The sequence below is a fragment of the Phyllostomus hastatus genome, unplaced genomic scaffold (genome assembly GCF_019186645.2).
Source record: "Phyllostomus hastatus isolate PE091 unplaced genomic scaffold, TTU_PhHast_1.1 phas_scaffold_93, whole genome shotgun sequence".
In the NCBI taxonomy this organism is placed as follows: Eukaryota; Metazoa; Chordata; class Mammalia; order Chiroptera; family Phyllostomidae; genus Phyllostomus; species Phyllostomus hastatus.
In genome coordinates, this window is record NW_025334042.1 from 40802979 (window position 1) to 40830881 (window position 27903).

Here is a 27903-nt window from a genome sequence, read left to right on the forward strand (position 1 = left end):
ACACAGCTAATCAGTGTTGGCCCTGGATCCAGATTTTGGACTCCAAAACCCACGATCTAAATGTGATCTCAGGGGCAATGAGCTTATGAAAGAGGCAAAATTACTGAGAAAGGTTTTAATAGCTAAGGAAATGGGGGAAGAGGTGGGAAAGGAGGGAAGAATACTTGTGAAAAGAACTCATAAGCAAGTAGTAAGGAACCCAAGGTAAAGGGGATTAATGCAGTTTTTTTGTTTAGTGTTATTCAAGTTAAATGTACCTTCATAAAACCTGCATACGGCAAGCAAACAATTTGATGATATTTAATAACTACATAGGCTGTACAGCCACAACCACATCAAGTTTTGGAGCGTTCCCAACACCTTGAAAAACTCTCCCATCCCCCATTTACAATCCGTCCCAACTTCCACCCCAGTCCCCAGGAAGAGGATCTTGAAGATGAGAAATAAAGCACAAGTTAGAAACAGCTGCTGCCACCTCTGTCACCACTTCCCTCCTTGGGACAAACCACTGACACGCCTCAGTACAACACAGTGACATTCAGTCACGAAGCACCGACTCATTGGTAAAGAATCCCTATTTCTATTTTACCGCTTTCTCACTCAGAGATCTTCCCAGGGCATTTTAAAAAACAAAGAAAAAAGTAGATTCCCTTTGGTTTTTAAAAATATTCAATTTACTGTAATACCTAATAAAATTAGTATTTTCCCCCCAAATATACAGCAGGAAAGTAGGCCTCTGGATGTGTACAATGAAAAATAATGGGTCAAAAAACTACGGTACATTTACACAAGGGAATTCTATTGCAGCAGAAAGGAGCTCCTACCCTTTGCAACAGCATGGATGGAGCTGGAAAGCATTATGCTAAGCGAAATAAGCCAGGCAGTGAAAGACAAATACCATATGATCTCAACTTTAACAGGAACCTAAACAACAAAACAAACAAACAAACAAGCAAAATATAGCCAAAGACACTGAAATAGAGAACAGGCTGACGGTGACCAGAGGGGAGAGGGGAGGGTATTTCAGGGGAGAATGGGAAGGGTTTACAGGAAGATATATAAAGGACACATGGACAAAAACTGGGAGGGGGGGGGAATGGGAGGGAGGTGGGCTGGGATGGGAGTAAAGGACAGAAAACTGTACTTGAACAATGATTAAAATAAAGTTAAAAAAAGAAATAGTAATAAGAAATAGTAATATGGGGCATATTACTTGCAAGAATCTTGAGCAAAGGAATAAATAAATTCTTCATCAAAATTTGTTACTGTCGCCCTGGCTGGTGTGGCTCAGTGGATTGAGTGCTGGCCTGTGATCCACAATTCGCCAGTTTGATTCTCAGTCAAGGCACATGCCTAGTTGTGGGCCAGGCCTCCAGCAGTTAGAGGTAACCAATCCATGTATCTCTCACACATCAACGTTTCTATCCTTCTGTTTCTCCCTCTCTTCCCCTCTCTCTAAAAATAAATAAAATCCTAAAAAAAAAATCATTACTGACAGAAAAAAATTGCAAATTTTACAACATATTTTTATAAAATAAACTTAAATATCCTAGTGACTTTTACTGCAGTGATAAACCCTCAGCATCTATTTTGCAAGTGACAAGATAATGAACAGCTCTAATCATGCATTATTTTGGCACTCAAACCGCCAATGCCTTACCAGAGGCATTGAAACTGTTTCATGCTTTGCTAGAGAAACAAAGGCACACACATGACAATTCTGCTTCTAAATAAAGATAGCGAGGAAAATATTTTTTAAAAATATTGTACTTTGCAAATGAAAAGAAAAAATGAGGGTGAGGCAGGACTATTCTCTGCTTTCTGCTCCAAGACAAAACAAAACAAAAACAATTTGTATCCTTTGTTCATTCTTTCATTCATTCCACAAAGATTTACTGAGCAACGCCTAAGTGCCAGACACTCTTCTACCAATGGGGCTACAGCTGTAAAAAGGTGCTCGTGGCACTTGCAACTCCATGGTGGGGGCCAGGGGTTGGTGGTGGGAGAAAAGCAACTCACAGGGAATATGTAAGACAGTGGGAAAGGGTTATGCTAAGAACTATGGCAGGCTAATCCCTGAGTGAATGGGTGGTCAAGAAAATTGCCGAGGAGATGACATGTAAGCACTGGCTCAAACAATGATAGAAACAGGGGGAAAAGAAATCCAGAAAGAGTAGACAGTAAGTGGAAGGGCTCTAAGGCAAATTCAAACAGAAGAAGAAAGGCTGCCGTGCTTACAGCATGATGCAGCGAGGAGAAAACAGTGAAGAGATGAGGTCTGAGAGGTAGCAGGTCAACTAGCCTTGCCTTTGTAAACCAGAGGAGGGACTTTGGACGTATTCTACAAGTTACAGAAAGCCACTGGAAGGCTGTGGTATGATCTGACTGATGTTTCTGCATTTTAACAAGATGCCTCCCACTGCAGTGGGGAGAACAGACTGTAGAGGGTCAAAAGTAGAAGCAGCAGAACAGCAAGAGGCTATTACAATTGTTTGGGTGAGATAATTGTGGCACTAATGGGAGGTATGACAGAGAGATTTGGGCTACTTTTTGGAAGGAGGAAATACCAACAGGGCCTTCAGACAGACTGGAGGTTGGGGAGGGAGGTGAGTGAAGGAAAGGGATAAGTTAAGGATGGTTACAAAGTTTTTTTTTTTCTTTTCTAATTTTGTCTAGTAGGCACTGCATGGAGAGGTCAGTGAGTGCAGAAATGGAAAAAGGCCTGGCCTGGAGACAGAGATTTGTAGATGAGTGACGCACAGCCCGCAAACAGCCTTGGTAGTGAGTGCGATGATCTGAAAGAGATCACATGACATGTGCCTCATTAATCAATAATGCTGACCACGTGCCAGGCAGGCCCTGTGCTAGGTGCTTAGTGTGAAAGACAGATCCTTGCCCTCACAGAGCTTACACTCCATCACAGAAGACATATAAACATAATACATAAATAAACTGGATAGTAGGATGAAAGGCTGAGTGCTACGGAAAACAAAGTACAGGAGCTGGAGGAGTGGGCAGGGTGATGGAGTTAAATGGGGTCATCGTCAGCCTTGTTCAAAAGCTGAGCTGTGCTCAAAGAGCCACGCAGAGGGAAGGAAGGTCACTGCTAAGGCTCAGAGACAGGAATAAATGAGATCTTCCAAAATAAGTCTGATCGGTATGGCTGAAGCAGAAGAAAAAAGAGGCAGCAGAGGAGTGGCCAGAAAAGCAGCACGAAACCTGTGCGTATGTGAAGACAAGGGGAAAAGGTATCAAGGATCAACTATGCTGAATCCTGCCAGGAGGAGTATGACTAGAGCAAAGAGGTTCTCAACCCTGAAAGGGCAGTGGAGGGGAGGAGACAGACATCTCTACACAAGGGCAAGGAAGGAGGTCCTGCTGGCAGGAGGTACATTCACCTCTGAAGGTAGTAAGACAAGTTAGCTCTCAGGAGTTAACTAAATTCTTGCTCTATTATAGCCAACAGGCAAGGGTTTGAAAATTTTAACAATGGCAACACCATCGATCGACTCTGGCATCTAAAAAAGCCCATTTAGCTTATTTTCTCAATCAATTATAAACCCGCCCAAAAATCACTACTCTATTTCTTAAGGAAAGAAATTTGAAAAACAGAAATAAAGCTAAAAACTCATAAACCAGTTCAAGCAGCAACACAGTGCCAACTACCGTTTGTGGAGAATCATCCCAGGTACTGTGGACAGATGACTGATCTAGCATTCGCGCAAGAATGCTGTCAGATAGATTTTACTATTCACATTACACATGAGGAAAGGTGACCAAGCTTTCGGGGTTAGGAAACTGAGGGGATGAATCAGGAGGAGTCCGTGTTTATTCTACTTGGGCACATAGCACCTCTTTCCTGCTCACACTCACCTAACACGAGAGGACAGGTGTACAGGCTTTCTTCTTGCCTTGTACGACACTCTTGCTAGCTAGACATGGTAACTTTTATTACTTATACCCTACTATCACCATTAACACAAACAGACAATTTCCTCAATACTGTGGTCCCCTTCCCTACACCTGTCCATCCGCCCATCTTCGTTCATTTATAAACATGGATCGGTGTCCACCATGTACGAGTAGACACTGTGTAGATAAGTTCGGGTGCGTTTTAGAACATTAGTTTTCTAAAAAACACAAAACACATTCAAAATAAGCATCAATCTGTGGCTCAAATTTTTTCACTACATATATTTAAAAATATATATGACTTTAGTCTAATGACCTCTGAAGAATCAACATTAAAAATCATCTTTATGTGGTAATTTAGAACATTTAATTGAAATAATGTACCCCTAAAATTTTAAAATCAGTACTGACATAAAATACAATTTATTGACAATTGAGCAAAGAGGGAGACAAACTTTTCAAGAGTTTAAGAAAGGGTTACAAGACCTCATGATACAAAAACAAAGTCCTATTCAAAAAATTAGATAATAACATTCATGGTCATGGAAAAAATATAGGTATTGCTTTTTAAAAATTACCTAAATTGATAGATCTACTTTGGTCACCTACACAGGTCCAGGCAAGGCAAACACCAGATGTGCTTTAGGCAAAGTTACATAAACAGCAACAGAGAAAACAAGATCTCCCAAATCAAGAGAATAATCAATAGGAATGGCTGCACGAATTACACTGTATCTGGTCTATGAATCATGGCATGCAGCCATCACAAATAACATGGCAGAACTCGGTGTCCTGTCACGGAAAATACCTCCGGTATATGTATATTTTCTTGAGTAAAAGAAGAGGTAAGAAAACAATAAACATTAACAGTATGGATAAAGGCTATTTTCATTTTTACTTTATATATATATATACCCTTCTGTGCTATATATTGTTTCGATAAGCATGTGTTGTTATGTAATTAACAATAAAAAAAGAAATGGGGAAAAGGAAGAAGAGGTGGGAAGGTGGTTACAAAAAACGGAAAGGAAAATAGGAGCCAGGAACAAGACGACAGGTTTACGGGCTAGCGGTGTGACGCGGAGAGATGTGGAGTGAGGTGTCCCCGGATTCAAATGCTAGACCAGCTACTAACTTTGGGCAGGTTCTAAGGTTCTGTTTACTCGTGTGTGGAATGAGGGCGACACTATTTCTTATCCCTTGGAGTTACTATGAACGGTAAATGAACTACTTTTGAAATGTGCCTGAAATAGTGTGACTGTCCAATAAATGGTGGCTAATGTTATTTTCTTAAATTGCAGTGCTTAAATAAGTTCACCTCTCAATGGTTTCCTCTTTATACCACAACCTTAAACTATATTTTATTTGGTGCAAACTATGTCCTACTAGTTCGGAAAGTAGATTTTAACAATAACCACCAAACTGATGTAATAGGTGAATGAAATCTGGTGGCACTATCAGAAATGTGTTTCCTCTGGGAAGTCCTGCTCCCGCTGCACATGACTGCCTCATTCCTTGTTCTCGTTCATCTGACACCGAGCCCTGAGCTTTGTGTGCTTCTTACCCAGAAACTTCACATTTCACTTTGTCTGCAGCCTATCATAAGACTGTAGATACCTGTACCTCTTCAAGTCATCCTGCGTAGATGGGTAAATAAAAGATATTATATGGGGCATAACCTCAAGACTACATACTTCCATGTTAAAAAAAAATCAAAACTCTAAACCATAAACCAGAACAGATTTCAAAGTAGCAAATAATGAAATTCCTAACTTCCAATTTTGAGTAAGAAACTGATTAAAATTTTTAAATTGCTTTTCCACAATAACCTAATTCAGTCAATATAACGTTCACATTTGTTTTCCAAATGCTGGCTTCGTGTGTTCCCAGTGGGCCCTACTCAAAGCTCATGAATTACCATAATAAACAAAGTCTTGCCTAATGAGGCATTATTATTGTGAATCTTAGTAATTACTGCTCCTCTTCTAGTTATTAAGACTTCTAAAAAAATTTTGAAATGCTGTTAACATTGCACCTTCTTTTATATTTAAAAGTTCACTTGTATGCTACTGTCCTAGATGTATGCATCTCATCCACACTCTGAAACCTTATCTTTTATTCAAAAGTCTAAATCTAGAGCAGGGTTCAACAAACTTATACTGCAAATGACAGCAAATGTTTCAGGCTTTGTGGACTAGTCCTGGTCACAACTATTGCCCTTATCTCTTTTGTAATGAGAAAGCAGTCATGTACAACACATAAACAAGTATGGCTGTGTTCCAATAAAACCCTATTTACAAAAAAAGGAGAGCAGACTGACTTTGGTCTGCTGGCCACTGTTGCCAACTCCTTCCTAATCAATTATCTACTTTTTTAAAGTTTAGTAACACATGTCTCCAGCCAATTAGTTAGTAGGTATTTTACTTATTGATGTTAGGATTACCAATTTGACTACAAGAAAATTATTTTTAGATTCTTATTAAATTTATTTAGTTTCTTCCCAAAATTTAAGTGATTTTTCATAATTCTGTGGCATTTCCTCATGAATCCCATTTTCTCTAAAATTAATTATTTTTATACACCTGAACTTTCCCCAAATTTCCTGTGGAAAGTAGCAACGTGGATGCTGCAATTAAATGCTTCTTCATAAGACTGAAAAATGAGATAAGCATTTACATGTTTATTTTTCTTTTATTAAAAATTCAAGGCAATTGTTAATTAAGACACCCTTTTGGGGTGTGGTAGCCAGTCTGTAAGAGTGCCCAAGGACCCCAACCTTCTGGCCCACACATGCTGTAGGGTCTCCTCCGCTGCACCTTCTGTCTTGGTCTTCCCTTGGCTTGCTCACTCTGGACAAAGCCTGCTGCCATGCCATGAGGGCCACGTAATGCTGTGGAGAGGCCCACATGGAGAGACACCAAGTACCCAGTCCTGACTTGCCAGCCATGCAACCCTGCAGCCCCATCTTTCACGCTTTCAGACACGTAAGCTCCAGCCAGTACTGACCACAACCTTGTAAGACACCTTAAGCCAGGATTGCCCAAGCCAGCAGCTTCAGAATCCATGCCCCAGAGCAACTGTAAATGTTAAGGAATGATTATTATACTAAGTTTTGGGGTGATCTGAGACCACCAGATTAAGTTACAGCTTAGCTTATTCTGCATAGCTAAATATTTTGGTTAGTAGCAGTTGCAGCTGCTAAACAAGCATCTCCTGTCATGCAACAAGATGGGTTTAGGGGACGAAGCTGACATTAGCAACAGCTAATTTGGGCTGCATGGTCGTGATGACTGCTATGCTGTTTGTTCAAAAGCACTCAACATGAACTTGAGACATGCTCTGTGGAAAGGTCTGTGCCAGGCTATCAAGGCAGTTTGATTTCCACACACTGGCACATTATCCACGATAACAGTTAAAAGAAAAACAAAACAAAAAAAGAACCCAAAACTTACTTCACCTTCATTCTCACACATGTAAATCTCACTACTGCACAGGGCAGTATTGTAAACCCCAGTCTGATCCACTAGAGGATAATGAAGTACAGTTAATGGGATGCTTTCGACTAGCACTTTTAAACCCACCTCATTCTTCTCCCTTTCTGACTGCATCGTCTGCCTGCCTGTAAAATCCCCAGGCTTCACTGCTCATTTCATTTTCACACGGATACTTTAAAGCCTTTGCGGAAACTGGCTCTGGCCTAGTTGCTTTTCTCCTGATCTCAGTCCCGTCCACTTGAGGGTTGAGAATGGGGAAGTCCCCTTTCCTTGGGGGGGTCACCCCTCTTGAAACACACTTGGGGGCTGTCTCCCAGGAGCAGGGCAAGCAAGGGAGGAAGATCATATAGGGAACCTGAAATGACCCTGAGATCATTGAAATTTCTAAGTAAATGAGTCATTTTTATTTCTCCCACATGCTAGAAATAATTAGATATTATGCTAGCAGCTGCTAGGTTTATATCATAAGATCAATTTTTAACTCTCTAATGTCCCAGTCACAATTATATTTTCCACTAGGTAGACTTTCCAACTGTTATTACTTACAGGCAGTAATAAAACTCCCTTCTTTTGTGACATGAGGCACAGATATAGGAAGTATATCTTGAGTGCAGGAAGCATTTCCCAGCTTTCTCTTCTGTAGTGTCTGGCACAAGCTTTGCATTCAGTTGATAAATGAATGCATATTAGGAAAAAAGGGCCCTGGTTGGTGTGGCTCAGTGGACTGAATTCTGGCCTGTAAACCAAAGAGTCACAGGTTTGATTCCCAGCCAGGGCACATGCTTGGGTTGCCAGTCAGGTCCCCTATGGGTTGGGGGGTGTCTGAGAGGCAACTACACACTGATGTTTCTCTCCTTTTTTTTCTCCCTCCCTACCCATCTCTCTAAAAATAAATAAATAAAATCTTTAAAATGAAAAAAAAATATATTTTTAAAAGAAAAAAGGTACTTTGGGGATAAAAACAGAAATATACTCGTCCAGTCAACTGTAATTCATTTCCTTTCTTGTAATGCTTCAAGGGAAAGGCAATTATTTTCCATAAAAAAGCTTTCTTAGCTTGAAGCTAATCTTTTGACCACTGAAAATATGAATACCAGTCAATACAGCTAGACATTTCTTCTCTTAAAACTGTCTAATAAGATGAGGGAGGATTTCAAGATTACTCCAAAATGAGAAAGAAAGATTAAAACAGGCCAGGGTGATGATGTGAGTGCGCACCGATGGTTTTCTAGCAAAAGGGCACAATGAAACTTATGAAAGGCCATGGAAAAAAAAATGAGACTTAGAGTAAGACTCAGCTGATTAATAATTTCTAAAAAACACACTACAAAGCAGAAATGGGGAATCAACGTGCTGTGACCAGATCTCAACACTTAATAAGAAAATGGATTGATGTCTTTGAAATAGCACAGAAAAGCAAGTAATCAAATTCTTCCAGAATGAGATCAGGACAGGGGATTGGATTAAATCACAAAAAGTTCTAGTGAAAGGAAAATTCTGGCTCTTTCCAAGCCCCTTTTCTAAGCAACATTCCTGATTTTTACTCATCATTTTAAAAGTCGTTATTTTTTGTGTCAGTTAAGTTTAGCACAGTTATGTCATCCTAGTCCTATCATTGGTACAAACAAGGATTAAAAATACATGTTACAGACTGTTTATTGGCCTAAATAGTATAAATATGTTGATGTTGCCAAATCTATTTCTCTAACCCACTCCTACGTTTCAGACTAGTACACTCAACTGCCTGTCAAAAACCTTCACTTGGCTTCCCATAACCACCTCAAGCCCCCTACCAAACACCGACCTCCAGATCTCCATGCTTGGTCCACAACTTCTTCCCAACCTCCACCTCACCCCACTATCCCCCCAAACAAACTTCTTTCCTCGTTTCACACATGGAACTTCTATCCAGCTGCATAAATCACAAAGCTGGAAATTATTCCTTCCATGTAATTCAACAAATCATGTATGGTCTACCTCCCAGATCCCTCCCCAACTAGTCTACCTCCCTCCACCTCTACAGACAAGCCCGTCATTCATCCACCAGCTTTTCTCATTTGGAGAAACGCAATAGCTTCTTAACTATTCTACATTTTCTGTTCTATGTTGCACACCATTTAATTGTTCACCCAGCAGCCAGAGTAATATATAAAATGTTATTCCTCTGTTTAAAGCCTTCAACAGTTTCCCATGGCACCTAAAATAAAATGCCAAGACCTGACTTGGGCTACAGGGTCCTGTGCTGTGCGGCCCCTGGGCCTCTGTCCAGCTACAGACGGGGTGGGGGGGGGGGAGACCCCCACTCACTCATTCCAGGCACTGGGGCTGCTTTCAGATCTCTTGCATCTTCTCATGCAAACTAACTCCCCCTAACTCATCTTTCTAGTCTCAGCTTAAATATTTTAAAATATGCTCATCTAGTTAACTGTGTGGTTATCACTCTAATATCCCTGTCTCCTGTACACTGGCAGTTACAAAAATTCAGTGACAGTGTCTGTTTTGTTCATCCCTGTGACCCTAGAAGTCATCTGAGAGGCCGTGATATACAACAGAAGCCCAATAGGTGAAAAAGCACTTTCTTTTAACTTTATCTCACTTAAATTTATATCACTAAATATATACAGTGCCTTTATACATAAACTATAAGTGTAAATAAACAATCACTATTTTGTAAAATATATAATTCTCTAACCACTATGCTGTATATTTGAAACGAATACAAAATAATGCTAAATGTAAACTGTAATTGAAAAATAAAATTTTAAAAAATAAAAAGTAAACACAAGATAAAATAAGAAATGAATACATTAAACTCATTAAAAAAAGAATATACTCTGAATGACATATGTCCCAAAGGAAATAATCTCAACATATAATGTATTACAAATCTATCCTTTTGCCTTTGGGGACTATAAACTTATTAATATATTAATTTCATAAGTCAAATTTGCAAAATAAGACATTAAAGACAAGCAAGCTGTTATAGTTATTCCATGGAAACATTTCCTCTAGGTTGGCCATTACCAGAAGCATCAATAAAAATGCAGAGCCAGGAAAATCATTTCTAACACGATTTGTTTCTAAAACAGGTTTGAAACCATTATATGAAAAACAGATCAATAAAATTTTAATCTTTTAAATTGCTTATATCCTCTGATATGTTCAAATTCTGAAAGTATCGTTGTATTTTCAAAATGCACACACCAATGTGAAACAGAGTTTCTTTATGGAAAAAAAAAGGGGTATTAAGATAGGATGGAAAAGACAGGAGGAAGATAATTTGGGGGGGAAGGTAGGAGATGGAAGTGACAACTTCAACTCTCAACGTTAACTTCGAAGTCCTAATGTTGATAGTAAAGTAAAATTCTAGTCTCGACATTTTACTCCCACCAGCTCTATTCTTATCTTTTCTTGAAAACCCAGCAACGTTTAAGCCTGCACATGCCTGGAGTGGCCACACTCCCCTCACCGCCCAAGCAACTCGACTTTTTCCACTTTTCCTCATGAACTCAATGAGACGAGCAGTGAACTGACAGGCTGCAGACCAAAGATGGCGCTCATTGCTCCAAGAAAAATATGTAAGTGATCTCACAAACACTCTGAAAAACAAGCAGTTCTCTCGGTGCAACGTGGAAAGCCATCATCTACTCAGCGTTCTCTCTGCAGAAATATTTCCCACTGCTGGGTGGCACAGAAACTAAGCTGTAATAGATCTCATTCTTAAAAAATTAATATGTTTCAGTCTCAGTTTCATAAAAGTATGTTCTCATAAAACTCATATCTATTACCGTTCTTTTCCTACTTCCCTAAGTGCTGCATTTAAAAATGTCAGCTTGGGAGCATTGGGAACTTACTGACATTCTCCCAGGGGATGGAAAAATGAAAATTAAAGCGAAGATGAGCTGGTCTAATTTTTCAGCCCCTATTTCACTCTAAGATACTTCCACTTGAAGATTTACTTCTGCGTTCCTATGGGCCCACATTCACTGACAGATGCTTACAAACGCAGGGTAACAACGTGCGGTGGCCAGCACACAAAGTGGCCCCCGATGATTCTCACCTCCTGGAATCCAGGCCCTTTACGTCACCCCCTTGTGCACTAAATAGATCTGGTTTTTATATCCAATACAGTACTACACAAATGACAAAAGCATGACTTCTAAGAGGAGGTCACTGCAAACACTGTGGCATCCGTCTTGTTCTCTCCTGAGTCACTCACACTGAGCGAAAGCCAAGCACCATGACCTGAAGAACTGTGGCCTCCCGCCAGCCCAGATCCATGGGGAGGCGGGTTTTCAAGTCTTCAGAGGATTGCAGCCCTGACCCATATCTGCATGGCAGTCTTCTAACAGCCAGAGCAGAACCACCCAGGTGATTCACTTTCACAATTGCTGACCTGCAGAAACTCTGAGACATTAAATGTTTATTGTTTGAAGTTCATAAATTTTGAGGTAATTTGTTAGGCAGCAAGGGAACTAAGACATGATATTTCCTCATTTTTTCATCTGGCACATGCACGACAAATTTGAAGCTCAAAGGCCTAGACATGTCAGATGCAGATGGGAAAACACTTTGCTACCCAAAAATGGAAACCAAGAAGTCATATCTAGACATACCGGAAGCATGCTTCTGGAATTCCATTTGAAAGACCTCGCATATGTTAACTATTGCTACTGAAGGCCAGAATTCTCCTACACCAGATAAGGCCCCTCCTTTAGAACACTAGGAAAGGATGTCGTACAGAAGGTGTTCAATACATGCTTGATAGAATATATTAGTGAGCCAATAAATGCAGTAGGAATAAAATAAACAGACGATGCCAAGGCTGGTAAGAGTATTAGCACTTTGTAACTGCTTGTTGCAATGTGTCTTCCCACCACCAGAGGGCAAGCATGCATATTGTTCTTTGACCTAGTACTTAATGCCTAAAGCACGTACAAAGCAACAATAAAATATAAAATGCCGCACAAATGGAAGCAGGGAGAAAAGAAGAATGTTAGTAAATAGGAAGATATTAAATTTGATTAAAATGCCCTAAAGAACTTCTTGGACCATGAGTTGAGTCCGAATGCAAGACTTACAGGGACAGACACTAATGCACAAGTGGTAGTCTAGGACAGAATAAAAGCAAAGCACAGAGACGCAGCACATCAGGAAAGTCCTAGCAACACATGACCACAGCCTAGGCAGTGTGGACTGGGACTCAACCTCAATGTAAACATTTTACTCGCACTGTTTTTGACCTACCAATTAGAAATTAATTGGCACTATTCTTTTTACAATACATGATCATGATCCAACTCTCTTGTTTTATATTAACCCAAACAAAGCACCGCTGCGAATCTGTCAGAGCTACATCTATTGCAGGTGCAGTGCCCAGAGAAAAAGGACCACCCTCCATGTGGCCAGCCTCACTGACTCAAACCTATTAAGTGACCGCAGATGCCAGTCACAGTGCCATCTGAAATCTTATTATCACAGCAGTACTTTCCAACTGCCCTGCTATTTTTAATGTTATCTTCCAGCAAAGAATCCTTATTAAATTATATTTTTAAACAGCCATGATTATCTATTAAATTGGAAAGTTATTCCAAATGACAAATATACCAAAACCATTTTTCCCTAGCTTTTCAAGTTACCCAATTTAGCTAGACTCAAGGACAACCTCTTATTTGTATGTTATGAGGCCTTTGACAGATTAGATTACATTTATGATCTAATCCCTAGGTCTAAGATTTTAGGTTAGCAAGAATATTGATGAGCCTGTAGCGACAGATAATAAATAAAACAAATCCCAACATTTCAAAAAATATATCCTTGCTGAAACTGGAGATAAAGAGTTAACTCTTAATTAATCTAAAAGGCATTATTAATAAAAATATCTTCCTTAACTATAATAAATAAGAAGATGCTGTGTGTATGTCTGTAATAAAGATCAAATTGTTCAAGGGCAGCTACTAATTAGTTAATGATAACAATACTGGACCTAGATTTGTGGGGGAAATCTTGTTGATAATAACACTGAAGAAAGCAGAGGCATTAAATTCACTTCAGCGAGCCCCTACATACCTGTAACCCTGAGTCATCTGCATACCTTTATATATATATAAGCACACAGGCATTCCTCAGGGGAGTGAGACTCAAATGACAAGAAAACCCAATTCAAAATAGTTTAAGCAAGAAACAATAATTTACTGGCTCCAGAGACTCAACTCACATGATAAATTTGTATATGTGTCAACCCCTCTCTCCTCCCTCCCTTCTGTCTCCTCCTTTTCTGTCTCAGAGATACCAGTCCCATGAGCACAGCTCAAGGATTTACAGGTTTCCAGCTTCGCCCTTAACAAAAGAGAGATCCTCTTCCTCCAGGGCTTAAGGAAATCCCAGGATCAAGTCTCACCGGCCCAGCTTGCATCATGAATCCTCCCCTGAACAATCACTGGGATCAGGTCTACAACACACACCCCTCAGACCAGGCCTGAGACTGAGGAAGGAGTTATTCTACAGGGAAAATACAGGTCAGATTCTGAGAGGAAAGAAAGGATGATGGGCAGGGAACAAAATAAATGTATGGCATCCAGCCATGTCAATAATTTCAATAAGGTCCCTGCATGGCTGCTCCAAAGTTGAGTGTAGAAGAGGTTTAGAGAATAGGTAAGGTTTAAAATGCTACTGGAAATCTAACATTGCACTGCATGTTCATATTTAAGTAAGTGATATCATAATCAAATCCAGAGGCTCACTCGGCCTCCTCAACTTACAAGCACTGCATTTCCCTCTGCTGACCATATATAATCATCTCTTCTTCAAACACTATTTTCTGATTTGGCTTCTAGGAAATATTAGTCGGGTTCTTTACTTCTCTGACTTTTTCAGGCATTCCCTCGTTTCCTCCCCTCTTTTTCCCTCTTTAAGTCCTTTTAACTAGGACTTAAGAGGTCTGTTCAGAAGGTACCCAGCCATGTAATATGAAAAATAGAGACATTTGTTGAAGAAAATACAAGATACAAGAAACACCGTACATAGAACAATGACACTTCAGGTCCCTTCAAAGTAGGCACCTTGGGACCTCACACAGTTCTCCCAATCGCCATCAGTTGCCCTGTCATAGTTTCCTGAATCTCACTGATGGTCTGCAATCTCTTCTCTCTCAAAGGTGATTTTAGTTTTGGGAAAAGCCAAAAGTCACAAGGTGCCAAATCTGGGATGTCGTGGGGCTGAGTCACTTGGGTGATTTGGTGTTTTGCCAAAAACCAAAAAAACCCAAAAAACAAAAAACAAAAAAACCCCCAAAAACCACTCTGCACAGAGACATGATGCATGATCCTGTGCCTTCTTATGATAAAGCTGCCAATCACCAGTTGTCCATAGCTGCGGCCTTCTGCATCACCCATAGTTTCTGTGAAGGAATGTTCAAGCTTAAACACAAAATGTGATGCACATTTGTCGCTCTACTCGCTCAATCATTTTGAATGCAATGGCCACACAGTACATATGCTCACTCAATGGCGTCTACCACCCCCACTGACTAGCACAGTGAAGTTGTCATTGTTCACACGCATTCTAGTCCACTCTCTTGCCTGCCAGGCTACAATGATGTCACACAAAATGTTCTCATTATATTAACAATGGCTGGAATTTTTTTCAGAAAGACCTCACACAGCCAAATGACCCTTAAATGTTCATCTCCAGATAAAAAAAAAAATCCTTAAAAAAGTTCCACCCATTTCTAAAAGCCAAAAATATATACCTCAAAACCTACGAGCCACACCTAAAATATGCAAAACAAATCTTTAACAAATCCAGCCCTCCCTCTCTCTCAGTAACCTATCTGAAAAATCATCTGATCACCTGTGCTTCGGGATTCAGTTCAGAGATTACATCTTCTGTGAAACCTTCCCTCCCTTCTCCTCCCCAGCACCCTGCCCAATGTCAAAACACCTTCCCATTTCAGAGTAACAACTAGTTTACTTCCTGAGCTCTCACACTGGACTATGAACTCAATAGGAAGAACACAGCTGCATCATACGTCGTATCCCATACGCCAAGCAGAGTGGCTGGTACACTGAAGGCTCCCAATGAATGCTTTATGAGAGATAAAAATTTAATTCTTATTAAAGATCTGTAATTTTTGTTTAAAATATTTACTATTTGCTAAGAGAGACTGCTGGGAAAAAATCTTTTGGTTGACTATTCAGACTGACTTGAGTCTTGGTAAGGTATAGGCAACAAGAATGCTACTGAAGCTTGTAAAAAACAAAGTCAGGGAACAGAAAGTGAAAAATCACTACTTCTTCCCTTTTGCTTAACAAACCACTGGATTAAAAGTAAATAATGATGGTAGGTAAAACACTAGTAAACTCTTTTCTCTTGTAGGGACTAATAATAATGCCCCTCAACAGGACTAGATGGGCTTGCTGTTGGGGCCTTAACAAATCTTCCCTTATAGGCATCACGCATCCAGCTGCTATTTCTTGACACACCAGCAGATGGCCTTTTTGAGACAGACAGACAGAGAGTTGAGGGGAACAACTCAAACCTTTTAACCCAAAGCCCTTGGTGGCTTCCTGACTATATTCCTCCTAACTGAAAAGTGTCTTCAAGCCTTACGATCTAGATTTAGTCTGAGAAATCATTATTTACTAGTCGCTGGGTCACTGGGCACATTACCTGATGTCTCTGAGCCTTAATTTCCTCATCTTTAGAAAGGGAAGAGTAGTATCTGTGCCACAGGCTTGTGGACAGGCACCCTGTCACTCCTAGGAGGGGTTACGATGACAGTGATTACAACTGCTCCCCGGCTTCGATAAAGGACACCAGGGTTTGCCAACCGTGCTTGGCTGCACCCTTCCCAGGGTCATCTGACGGCACCTTCCTTTAACCTACTCCAGGGAGGTGTTACTCGTATTCATCTTACTATATATGTATTATTTTAAAGTAATTCATTTCTTCTCATGACTCCTAATATTGTGTACAATTTTAAACAAACTCAGTCTCTGAAATCCTTGCTCGTTTTCCTCCTTTCCAATCCTCTTCAAGTTGATCCAGTTTTGATGTTTATTTTCATTAATTTTTTTTCAAATTATAGTAAGTTCTGTTTCATTGCTGTTCAGAAACTTAACTTTCAAAAAAAGTTGTAAATTTTGTTTATCTATGGTAAAATGACAACAGCCTTATCATGTGGACCCATTAAAATAAACCTCAACATTACTCTGTCCTTGCTTTTCTCCTTATATGATTCATGTCAACACCAGGCAGCTGCCATCTGTATCGTTTTTACTGTCATTACCCAAACCTTAGAAATCTTATCCCACTCAATCTAGCCCTTGACAGCCACCACTAAAAATAAAGGGAAATGTACCATATTTCTGATATTTTGCTTAAAGATTGTAGTCCTTACATTCATTTTAGTTTTTTGTTTGTTTGTTCTAAGACAAAATATGTCAGGTACTTTATTTCCTCCCCACTGCTTCTGAAAGATTTGAGAGCAATGCAAAGTGAGAGTGAGTGGTTCAGTGGAAAGCAGGTATTAGAAGTGTGATGAGGAGAGAAGAATCTAGTCAATGACCCTTCATCCTGCCATGAGCAAACTGGGAGTACTTAAATTACATTAAAAGTAAACTGCAACTTCTATTATTAATCGTAAGAAGCACTGAGAATTACATATACATTTGTTTTCTTAAAACTACTTTGTTGCACAGAAATTTTGTTACTCATTTTAAAGTTTCAGTATATAAAAGCTTTGCAAGAAACAGAAGCTATCCCTTCTGGGGAAAGATGAACCCATAAGAATGCAACACAACCAAAATATTAAAAATGTCAAAACTATTTCTCTCACTGGCAATAATAACAAAAAGTAAGTAACAGCTTGGATGGGGAAAAACAAATCTGCTTCACAGCTCAAACTCTAGAAATGTGAAGAAAAAGTGCCCTCATCTGGCCAAACAAAAAACTTAACATTTTAGGCACTCACATAAAGTTCTATTCCAGAGCAATTTTCAGGGCTTTAAGTGGTATGTAAATAAATACGAAGATTTTTTTAAAAAAAGCACCAATCCAACAATATAAAATTTTTGCTTCCTTTAACAAACATAACTATTTGCTGTTTAAAAACAACTACTAAAATCATAAAGTATAAAGCAAATTATACATAATCTCCCCAAAGAGATGTAATCTAACATGTGTAACTGGTCATACGGCCTGAGTTGCAGAAACTACTGCTGTTTGAGTTAACGATGCCTTATTGCTTTGTATGCTGTAATGTCTGGGTGTAGAGATGTGTGTGTCTATCCAACAGGGAGCCACAGTATTTAAACTGACCAACCCAATGTTACACACAATTACTTGGAAGTGGCCAATCGTAAACTAAAAGCCTTAATTAAAGTGGTGCAATTTTGTACAACTTAGCAATCAGTTCAGTGCAGTTGGATTGCCATGGTAGGGCCTGCATTAAAAAAAAAAATCTTCCTGAGTATTTAAAAAAATAATATGCCATTTAAAATTAAATGTTGGTAAATGACATATTATCAGATTGACATCTGTGCCAAACAGACCCAGTAGAGCCCTGAACGGAACTACAATTTTAGCAGCATTGTGACACTAATGTTACAACTGAAATGCTAGGGATGAGCAATCCTATCATTAACAGTAATGATGATCATGACAACAATTCTAATCAAACTAGAAATCATTCAATCATTACTGATTTGACAGGTAATATGGCACTGTGGGAGGTAGGCGGAATACCACGCCGGCCCCCACCCAATAGTAAATCCCTGTCCTAATCCCTGGAATCTCTGATCACATTACCTTTACTACCTTACAGGCAAAAGACTTTGCAGATGTGGCTCAGTTAAGGAGGGGAGATAAGATAGGCAGACTGTGTGAGTCATCTGGGTAGGAAACAAGGCCAGGTATGACTATGGATGGAGGAGGGGTTGGAGAGATACAATACTGCTAGCCTTGAGGACATGGAGAAAGGCTAAAAAACAGTTTCCCTTAGAGCCTCAGTCAAGGAACACAGCCCCGCCCCAACACCTTGCCTGTAGCCAGTGAGTCCTGAGCCGGACTTCTGACCTACAGAACTGTAAGATAAGAAATCTGTGTTGTTTTAAGACACAATGTTTGTGGTAAATTTTACAGCAGCAACAGAAAATACACTGAGCTAAATTCAGTTACTTCTCATACTACTGACATAGGTTATTATTAAGTATATTTTATTGATCATGCTGTTAAAAATTGTCCCAATTTTTTTTCTTTTTGCCCCCTCCGCCTGGTAACCCCCTTTCCTCCAGGAATTCTGTCCTTAGTTCATGTCCATGGGTTGTGTGTGTAAGTTCTTTGGTTTCTCCTCTTCCTATACCATTCTTAACCTCCCTCTGTCTATTTTGTGCCTACCAATTACACTTCTAAATCCCTGTACCATTTCCCTCTTTATCTCCCTTCCCCCTCCCAGCTGACAACCCTCCAGAAGAATCCCATACCTATGAGATTCTGTTGCTGTTCTAGTTGTTCCCTTAGTTTTTTATTTTTTAGGTTCAGTTGTTGATAGTTGTGAGTTTGTTGTCATTTTAAATCTTCATAGTTATGATCTTCTTTTTCTTAAATTAGTCCCTTTAACATTTCATGAAATAATGGCTTAATGATGATGAATTCCCTAGTCTGGGAAGCACTCTATCTGCCCTTCCATTCTATGTGATAGCTTTGCTGGATAGAATGATCTAGGTTTTGGGTCCTTGCTTTTCATCACTTTGTATATTTCTTGCCATTCCCTTCTTGTCTGCCAAGTTTCTTTTGAGAAATCAGCTGACAGTCTCATGGGAACTCATTTGTAGGTAACTCCCTGCTTTTCTCTTGCTGTGTTTAAGATTCTCTTTATCTTTAACCTTTGCCATTTTAATTATGATGTATCTTGGAGTGGGCCTCTTAGTATCCATCTTGTTTGAGACTCTCAGTGCTTTCTACACTTGTATGTCTATTTCCTTCACCAAATAAGGGAAGTTTTCTTTCATTACTTATTAAAATAGATTTCCAATATCTTGTTCTTTCTCTTCTCTCTCTGGCACCCCATGAGGAAAATGTTGGACTTCTTGAATTTGCCCCAGAGACTGCTTATTCTACCTCATTTTGGGGCATTTTTTTTTTCTTTTTGTTGTTCTGATTGGTTGTTTTTTGCTTCCTTATGTTCCAAATCAGTGTTTTGATTCTCGGCTTCATACATTCTTCTGTTGTTTCCCTGTAAATTTGTTCTTTATTTCAGTTAATGAATCCTTCATTTCTGACTGGATCTTTTTCATGCTGTTGAGGTTCTCACTAAGTTCCTTGAGCATCCTTATAACCATTGTTTTGAACTCTGCATCTGATCCATTGCTCATCTCTACTTCATTTAGCTCTTTTTCTGGAGTTTTGATCTGTTCTTTCATTTGGGGCATGTTTCTTTGTTTCCTGATTTAAGCCTCTCTGTGTTTGTTTCTATGTATTACGTAGAGGTGCCTTGACTCCGTGTTTTGATAGTGTGCCCTAATGTAGCAGGTGTCCTGTAGGGTCCAGTAGCATAGCCTCCCTGTCACCCAGGCTGGGTATTCCAGGAGCGCCATTTGTATGGGCTAAGTACACCCTCCCCTTGGTTGTTTCTGGTAGACCAATATGAGAGATTGACACAGGCCAGTAGGCTGCAAGGATTGGCTGTGACCACTTACCACCAACCTCCTCCCTCCACAGAGAATCAGCTGTGTAGGTCAAGGTCAGCTCCCATGTGTTTTGCCTGGGGTCGCCCTTCCTGAGTCAAAGCAATCTGAGATGGCTGTTTCAGACAGGGTTACTTCAAGGATCAAATGGACTACCATATGTAGCAGGTACCCAGATTCTTGATTTTTACTGCCTTTCCCCTCAAAAGTGGGCTTCCTCCCTCTATCTCAGTCCACTTGGCTGGCACACAGATGATGTGTCTAATCACTACCTTCCCTTCTCCCAGAAGGCTGGACCTTGTGACCCATTCCACAGTGCCAAGCTAGGCCTGTGCTCCCACCAAACAGATCCCAACTCCCAATCCCTGGTACTATAATATGGAGATCACCATCTTTCCCCTTCTTTCCCTGAGCCATCCCCCCAACTCCCAGACCAGACTCTTAACATATTTTCAAAGCACAGACTCATTATATCCACTTGGAAACTGTGACTTTGATAACTGACTGTAAAGACTAGCTGTGTAGATGGGTTAGTCCTAGCAATGGCTTTCCCAGAAACCCCCTTCTCTGATTACTGATTGATTAAATGAGTAAGATCAGCATGCTGTTCTTGTTGTTACTGATCTGTGTCTTACTCACCTGTACAATCATAAGGTGCCTGAGAACAAAGACTATGTAATAATCAATCTTTGCATTCCCCCAGATTCAAACACGTATTTCTCAGTTTTATTTCTGATACCAAGTAACAAACATATCTTTTTGTTTACCACCCTTCCTTTAGCCACTGGGTACTAAAATACAAACATACACTTATCCTTACTTAAAATTAATTTTTAAAAGACAGGTATCTTTACACTTCTCTAAGGTTTTCAGTGATATTTCTTTACATTGGCTTACCTTACTTACCTTACATTAATGTTCTAATCTGTTCTTTACAGAGCTTTTTAAAGCATCAAAATAATAATCATAATAGCCATAATATTGCTTTTCAGCATCATTTTTTTATACTGAGTTAGTGGTACCTTAGGCCTTCAGAATCTGTACTTTAATACTATCAAATTATTGTGCTGTACTCAACAAGAAATTTCAGATATTTTAAAAAATGACATATTATATGAAATGCTAATGGGACTTATCTATGAAAAAGAAGATCAAAACTATCAGCAGTAAAATGACAACAAACTCACAATAATCCACAACCAAACCTAAAAAAAAACACCAAACAAACACAAAAACTAACTAAGCAAACAACTAGAACAGGAACAGAATCAAAGAAATGGAGATCACATGGAGGGTTACCAGTGGGGAAGGGGAGGAGAGAGAAATGGGGTAAAAGTTACAGGGAATAAGAAGCACAAATGGTAGGTAGAAAATAGACAGGGGGAAGTTAAGAACAGTACAGGAAATGGAGAAGCCAAAGAACTTATATGTAGGAGCCATGGACATGAACTAAGGTGGAGGAAATGCAGTTGGCAGGAGGTGCAGGGCGGAGGGGAGTAAAAGGAAGGGAAATGGGACAACTTTAACAGCCTAATCAATACAATATATTAAAAAAGAAACTAAAAAATGACATAGTACTATCGTTCTACTTCATGACTCACATGCTCTCCCCTTAACCTTAGCTTAGTGCTAAATTTAAGTTGCTTAATAATCTAAGCCTAAATCAATACTGACCGGTGGCTATCAAATATCCTACCATCTTCTATTTTGTTATTTTTCGTTCAGGTCATCTCAAATAATAGTGAAATTTTATTAGAATAGAAGGTGTTCTTTCTAATCTGATATTTTCCAGAATATTAAAAGAACTTGTTAGGTCAGAGTCATTCAAGAAACCAGACGGACACAGCAAGCTAAGGAGCAGGGTTTATTAGCGGGGAATAAGAGGGTAAGTGGAGCCAACCGAGGGAGGCTGGGACTTGCAGGGGCAAGTGGAGAAAGTGGAGCCAAACAAGGGAGGTTGGGGAGCCAACCAAGGGAGGTAAGGACTTGTTCGGTTGATCTTAGGACAAAGTTTTTAAGCACAAAAACCCGCAAAGGGTAACAGGTTGGTGTGTCAGAGTCTGACTGGCTAGAGCTGGTTGCTGGGTGCTATTTCTGCTGACCATTGTTCTTGATACATCTTGTCGTGCTCAAATTAAAGCTGCATCCTGTTATGCCGGATCGGCCGACCCCAGACCCTAATCTTAGCCGGGCATCTGTTTGTCCTGGGTAGGGTCAACAGGCAGTTTCCCAGGCAGGCATTTTCCCAGGCTACAGTTTCCGACGGCAGTTTTCCCGCCTGGTGATTTTCCACTCCTCCTGGCCTACCTAGGTCTGTCAGAACTAAGATTTTTTTCTTTGTACAGTTACTAGAACTATAAGATTCCTCTCCCCATGGCCGGTGTGGTTCAGTTGGTTGGAGTGTCATCCTGTAAACCAGAAGGCTGTGGGTTTGATTCTCGGTCAGGGCATGAATGAGAAGCAACCGAAGGACATATTGACATTTCTCTCCCTCTCTCCCTTCCCCTCTCTCTGAAATCAGTAAACATTTCCTCCATTGAAGATTTAAAAAAAATTTTTTGAGCCAGACGATTCAGACGATTCCTTTCCAACTATCAGCCTTTCCATGTGAAACATACCACAGTTCAGAAGAGTGGTTCAGAACCCTGACTGCGCGCCATAATCATCAGTGGCCTTCTTTAGAAAGGGATCCCCAGACCCTTCCAGAACGTCTAACTACCTTGGCTGATCTCCGGCGAGCCCAAGTTTAAACATTATTGCTGATGATTTTTAAAGAGCTTAAAAAACAAAGGGCTTAAGAAGCACAGACTAAGAAATCTTTATCTTTAAATAAAAACACTTGCCCTGGCTGGCATAGCTCAGTGGATTGAGCGCGGACTGGGAACCAAAGTGTCCCAGGTTCGATTCCCAGCCAGGGTACATGCCTGGGTTGCAGGCCATAACCCCCAGCAACCGCACAGTGGTGTTTCTCTCTCTCTCTCTCTCTGTCTCTCTCTCTATCTCCCTCCCTTCCCTCTCTAAAAATAAATAAATAAAATCTTAAAAAACAAAACAAAACAAAAAAAAACACTACACTTCAAAAATCTATACAGGTACATATTAAAATATGTATACTGCATCTATAATCAATCATTTAATTTCAAAAGTTCATTAACCAACATTTTAAATCATCATTGTGTTCTAAATGTCCTTGAAAAAATAACTGCATGATTATTGTCCATTTCCGGCCCAAGATAAGTTCTCACATGGGTGATTTTCTTTTTCTTTTTTTGTTATTTTTTAAAGTTGTCCCAATTTGATTTTGTGAAATGAACTTTCAGGTGTAAAAACTTTTGCACATTGAAAGTAATAACACAACACACATTCTAAATACCTTTAATCTTTGGTACCTGTCTAAGTTGTGCCCTACCTGCTTGTTGCCAATTTGAAACTCACTTTCTCTATAATAAAACAAACCCCTCTCTGTTATATTATTATTTGTGTGAGATAGCCCAGATTTAGTACACCTCCTCCCTAGGAATGACTCCCCTCCAGGGATGATGGAAGAGCTTTCTGCTGGGTCTGCAAAAACAGTGATGGGAATGAAAATGCCCTTGATTACTGTCAAATGACCTAGTCTTTCAAGAGTAAAAACTTAAATCCCAATGGTGATTTAAAGTCTATATTCAGCTGTTAAGCCCTTTTGGACTCAAACAGCAGACACACATAATATATCTCAGAAGCTGACAGTTTGAGATTTGCTTAGTACCTCTGGTACTTCCATACTCAAACAAAAAAAAATCACTGCCATACTGTACTCTAATACGAAATATAAAATCAGGTATAATATTAACTATGCATGGGAAAAGGGAGGCTCTGAAAGGCTTTTGCTTAAACAAATGCCATATTTTCATATAAACTTATCAAGTTATATTCTACCTCCTTCTATTTATTTACTTCTCTGTTTATACCTTCCACAAAAAATTTACACTACTATTGTGTTACAAATAAGAGGCTAAATTTCAACTACTCTGAAATTAACTTTATTGTTGTTACTACTGCTCTACCACATACCAGAAAAACCTATTTAGATCCTAAAATTCTGTATTTAAACATCATTCTTTTGTAATTCTGGTTGTTTTTCAGGTTCCCCTCCAGTTTTTGCCCTTACACATAAATTTGCAAAATTACAATCACAATGTATCACTGTTTGCCTTTAACAGTAATGAAGGGGATTAAAAAAGTGAAATGGAAAATCATTCAGGAATAATTACATATAACAGTCAATTTCATATTAAAAAGAAAATGTACCCCCAAAACTGATTTCATAGTGCCAAGGAATAAATGTCTTTCTTTAAAATGCAATCATTAAAGTCTTAAAAATCATAAGAAATTCTGGAAGATATGTAAGTCTGCAATTAAACAAGATTTTCCTAACCTTCTTCACTGGTTTCTTTTCCCAGGAAGAATAAACCAAGTAAGATATTCATGGATTTCTACATTTCAATTAACCAGACTAACATATGACGTCTATCCAGGAAAAGTTGAGCCACTGTTATATAGTGACAAAGGTTTGTGCAACATCCACGTAATGTGGCAGCTAAGGAGAGTGGACTGGAATGCACATACGTGGACAATGATGACTTCACTGTACTAGTCGGTGGGAGCAGTAGACACCACTGAGTGAGCATGTGTACTGTGTGGCCACTGCATTAAAAATGACTGAGGAATTAGAGCAACAAATCCGCATCAAATTTTGCGTTAACCTTGAACTTTCCTCTGCAAAACTATTTGGATGATTCAGAAGGTTGAAGCTTTGGGCAACTGGTGACTGGCAACTTCATCATGACAAAGCACCTGCTCATGCACCACGTCCCATGCAGAGTTTTTTTGCGAAACATCAAATCATCCAGGTGACTCAGCAAACTCACAGCCCAGGATTTGGCACCCTGCGACTTCTGGCTTTTCCCGAAACCAAAATCACCTTTGAAAAGTAAGATTTCAGACCATCAGTGAGATTCATGAAAATACGATGGGGCAGCCGATGGCGATTGGAAGAACTCTGTGAGGTCCCAAATTGCCTACTTTGAAGGGGACTGAAGCATCACTGTCCTATGTACAATGTTTCTTATATCTTGTATTTTTCTTCAATAAATGTCTCTATTTGTCATATTATATGGCTGGATATCTTCTGAACAAACCTCATATATTATCATCACTCACTATAAATCATTCTGCTTCTTTTTAACTGTTCTTTGTCCCTTTGAAAAGAAAGCAATTAACAAACATCACCACATTTTAGCCCATACCCTCCCTCTCCGTGGAGGTGGAAGTGATGATGCGGGGAAAAGGGAGGAAGCCAGAGTTCCTGCGCCTTCTACCGGGGACAAACCTGCATCAGCCAGAAACTCCTGCAACCATCTCACCAAGTGAAGGTGCGGAGGCTCCGAAAGCTACTGGACAACTATCATACTACATTTGTGCAACACCGTTAAACAATTTATTTCATCACTTGAATTTTGTTAACTTCACCATGAAAATTAAGAATAAAATGAACTACAACATCGTGGTCAAGCATTTTACTGCATGTTCCACTTCATGTAAGCCATACTGTCAGGGCCTGTCTCTCCAGGCCTAGATTTCCTTGTTTCTTCCGTGAATTGAGTGTGCTGGCCTAGAATAATCCCTGAATATGGTGATATCTTCAACTAACGATGGGATCAAGTTTGACATTTTAGCTGCAGTCACCTGGGGAATAATGAATTCTGAACAAAATGTAATGTATGGATGGAAATCACACCAATTTCTGTGTCACACTTTTATAAACATGTGGTGCGCTAGCAGTGCATCCTCAGCTTTCTTCATGTCAATAATGCACAAAGGAAATGCTAATACTTGGGCAGTGCCCTGGAGTAATGGGCAAACGGGACTGCTGGAGAAGGATGGAGCAGTTCAGGCCCTGAACATGGGGTGGGCTGGGATGGGGTGGGCTGTGCAGTGATCATCATGCACAAAGAGCTGTGCCCTGCAGTATGCAAATGATGACACTATCACAGGCTCAGCTGCTACCATGAAAGATGTGCTCACTTTCAAATGGCCTATACCTCTGGAGTTATCTCACAGACGTGTGCAATTTGTCTCAAAGAAACTGATCATCAGTATTGGCCAACTCACAGAAAATTAAAATAGCGGCAAATATCCCTAACATCAGAAAGAATGATCACCTTCACAGTTTTTGATAATATGTACTTCTTAGATATCCACATTTTCTAAGTGAAGACTGGGGTATAGTATATGACTGAGGTAGAATCCTACCTGCTTTGAAACTTTGCTGGTTAAATCTCAATTACTTCAATTGAATCTTGGAACTAAATATGCTTTTTCTTTAAGAAAAATGAAATTAAAATCAATTTGAACAATAAGCACACCTTACTGTTTTAAATTTTCTTTAACAAATACAAACTATGTGCATAGTGTGTGTGTGTGCATATCTTTTTTCACAAAATACAGAAAGATTTCAAGTGAAAGGGAAAGTCTCTAATGCTCTATCCTCACAGTCTTCACTAAAACCTAATGAAACCCAAAGTCATTGTTAACATTTTCATTTGTATCCTACGAACATTTTTAAACGTTAAAATCATTAACATGGCCCTAGCCAGGTAGCTTAGTTGGTTAGAACATCATCCTGAGACACCAAGGTTGTGGGTTTGATCTTTGATCAGGGCACAAAATTCAAACAACAAATGCATAAATAAGTGGAACAACAAATTGCTGTTTCTCTCTCTCTAATCAATCATTTTTTTTAAAGTATAGAGATCTGTATATCTCTATTAGTATACAAACTGCTCTAAAACTTGCTTTTTTACCCACCTAACAAATCTTGGACTTTGACACATACAGATCTACTACTACATATATGCTATTATTTTCCACTGTTCTGTCATTTATATTAAGGATCTCATTATTAAAAATACTTGAGCAATTTCTAGTTTTTGCTATTTTTGTGTGTGTGTAAAAAAATGAAACTTCAGTAGCCATCCTTTTATATCATGGTCAACTATAAGAAAGATCAACCATCCATTAATACTGCTATGTTTGTAGACAAAGTTGCAGTTTGAAAACTGATGGCTCAATAGGTACAACCATTTTCTATTTGACTATTTTCATCCATTCACATTCCCACCAGCAGTAACAGAGAACAACTATTTCCCCTGCCTTCATAATACGAGGTATTACCACACTTAAAGCTGTGCCAATCTGATAAGTAAATGAGGTATCACACTCCAGCTGGCATTATTTTTAAAGTGGCTATTTGTATTTCTTTTAGTGTGAGCTGACTTTCACTGTTCCCATCTTTTATCCACATTTTCTTCTGGCTTGCTCATTATTTTCTTATTGGGAATCAAATAGTTTAAAATCCTACACACTCAATGGCACTCGATAAAATTTCTCTCATCACAAAAATCATTCTGAAAGCTGACTGCAATTTTCTTGTGCTATTTGAATTACTCGTTAAGAATTCTTTGACTTACTCCTGTACAAGTGCGACAAGATGACTGCAGGTAGATTTGTTTTCACATGCATAAATCCACAGTAAAGATCATGAGAAATACAACTAAGTGGTGCTCTGGTGTGGAAGGAACTAACAGGACAGAGCGTCACACAGGTGAGAGGCCCAGAGGCCAGGACCCATCAATCCTGGTTTCCGCTCTGTGGCAGGAAGCTGAATAACCCATAGGTGTGATACCTCAGTCTCAGACTACCAGCCCCTCAATCAATAAAGTGAAAAAAGTTGGGCAAAATAGTCCCTAAGGCTGTTTCCAGGTATAAAT

At 39.4% G+C, this 27903-nt stretch overlaps 1 protein-coding gene across 3 annotated transcripts in view; it reads right to left on the bottom strand.

The window, feature by feature from the left end:
* The window catches only part of PLEKHA5 (pleckstrin homology domain containing A5), a 201743-nt gene that overhangs the window by 125815 nt on the left and 48025 nt on the right, over positions 1 to 27903 (bottom strand). The window lies entirely within an intron of this gene.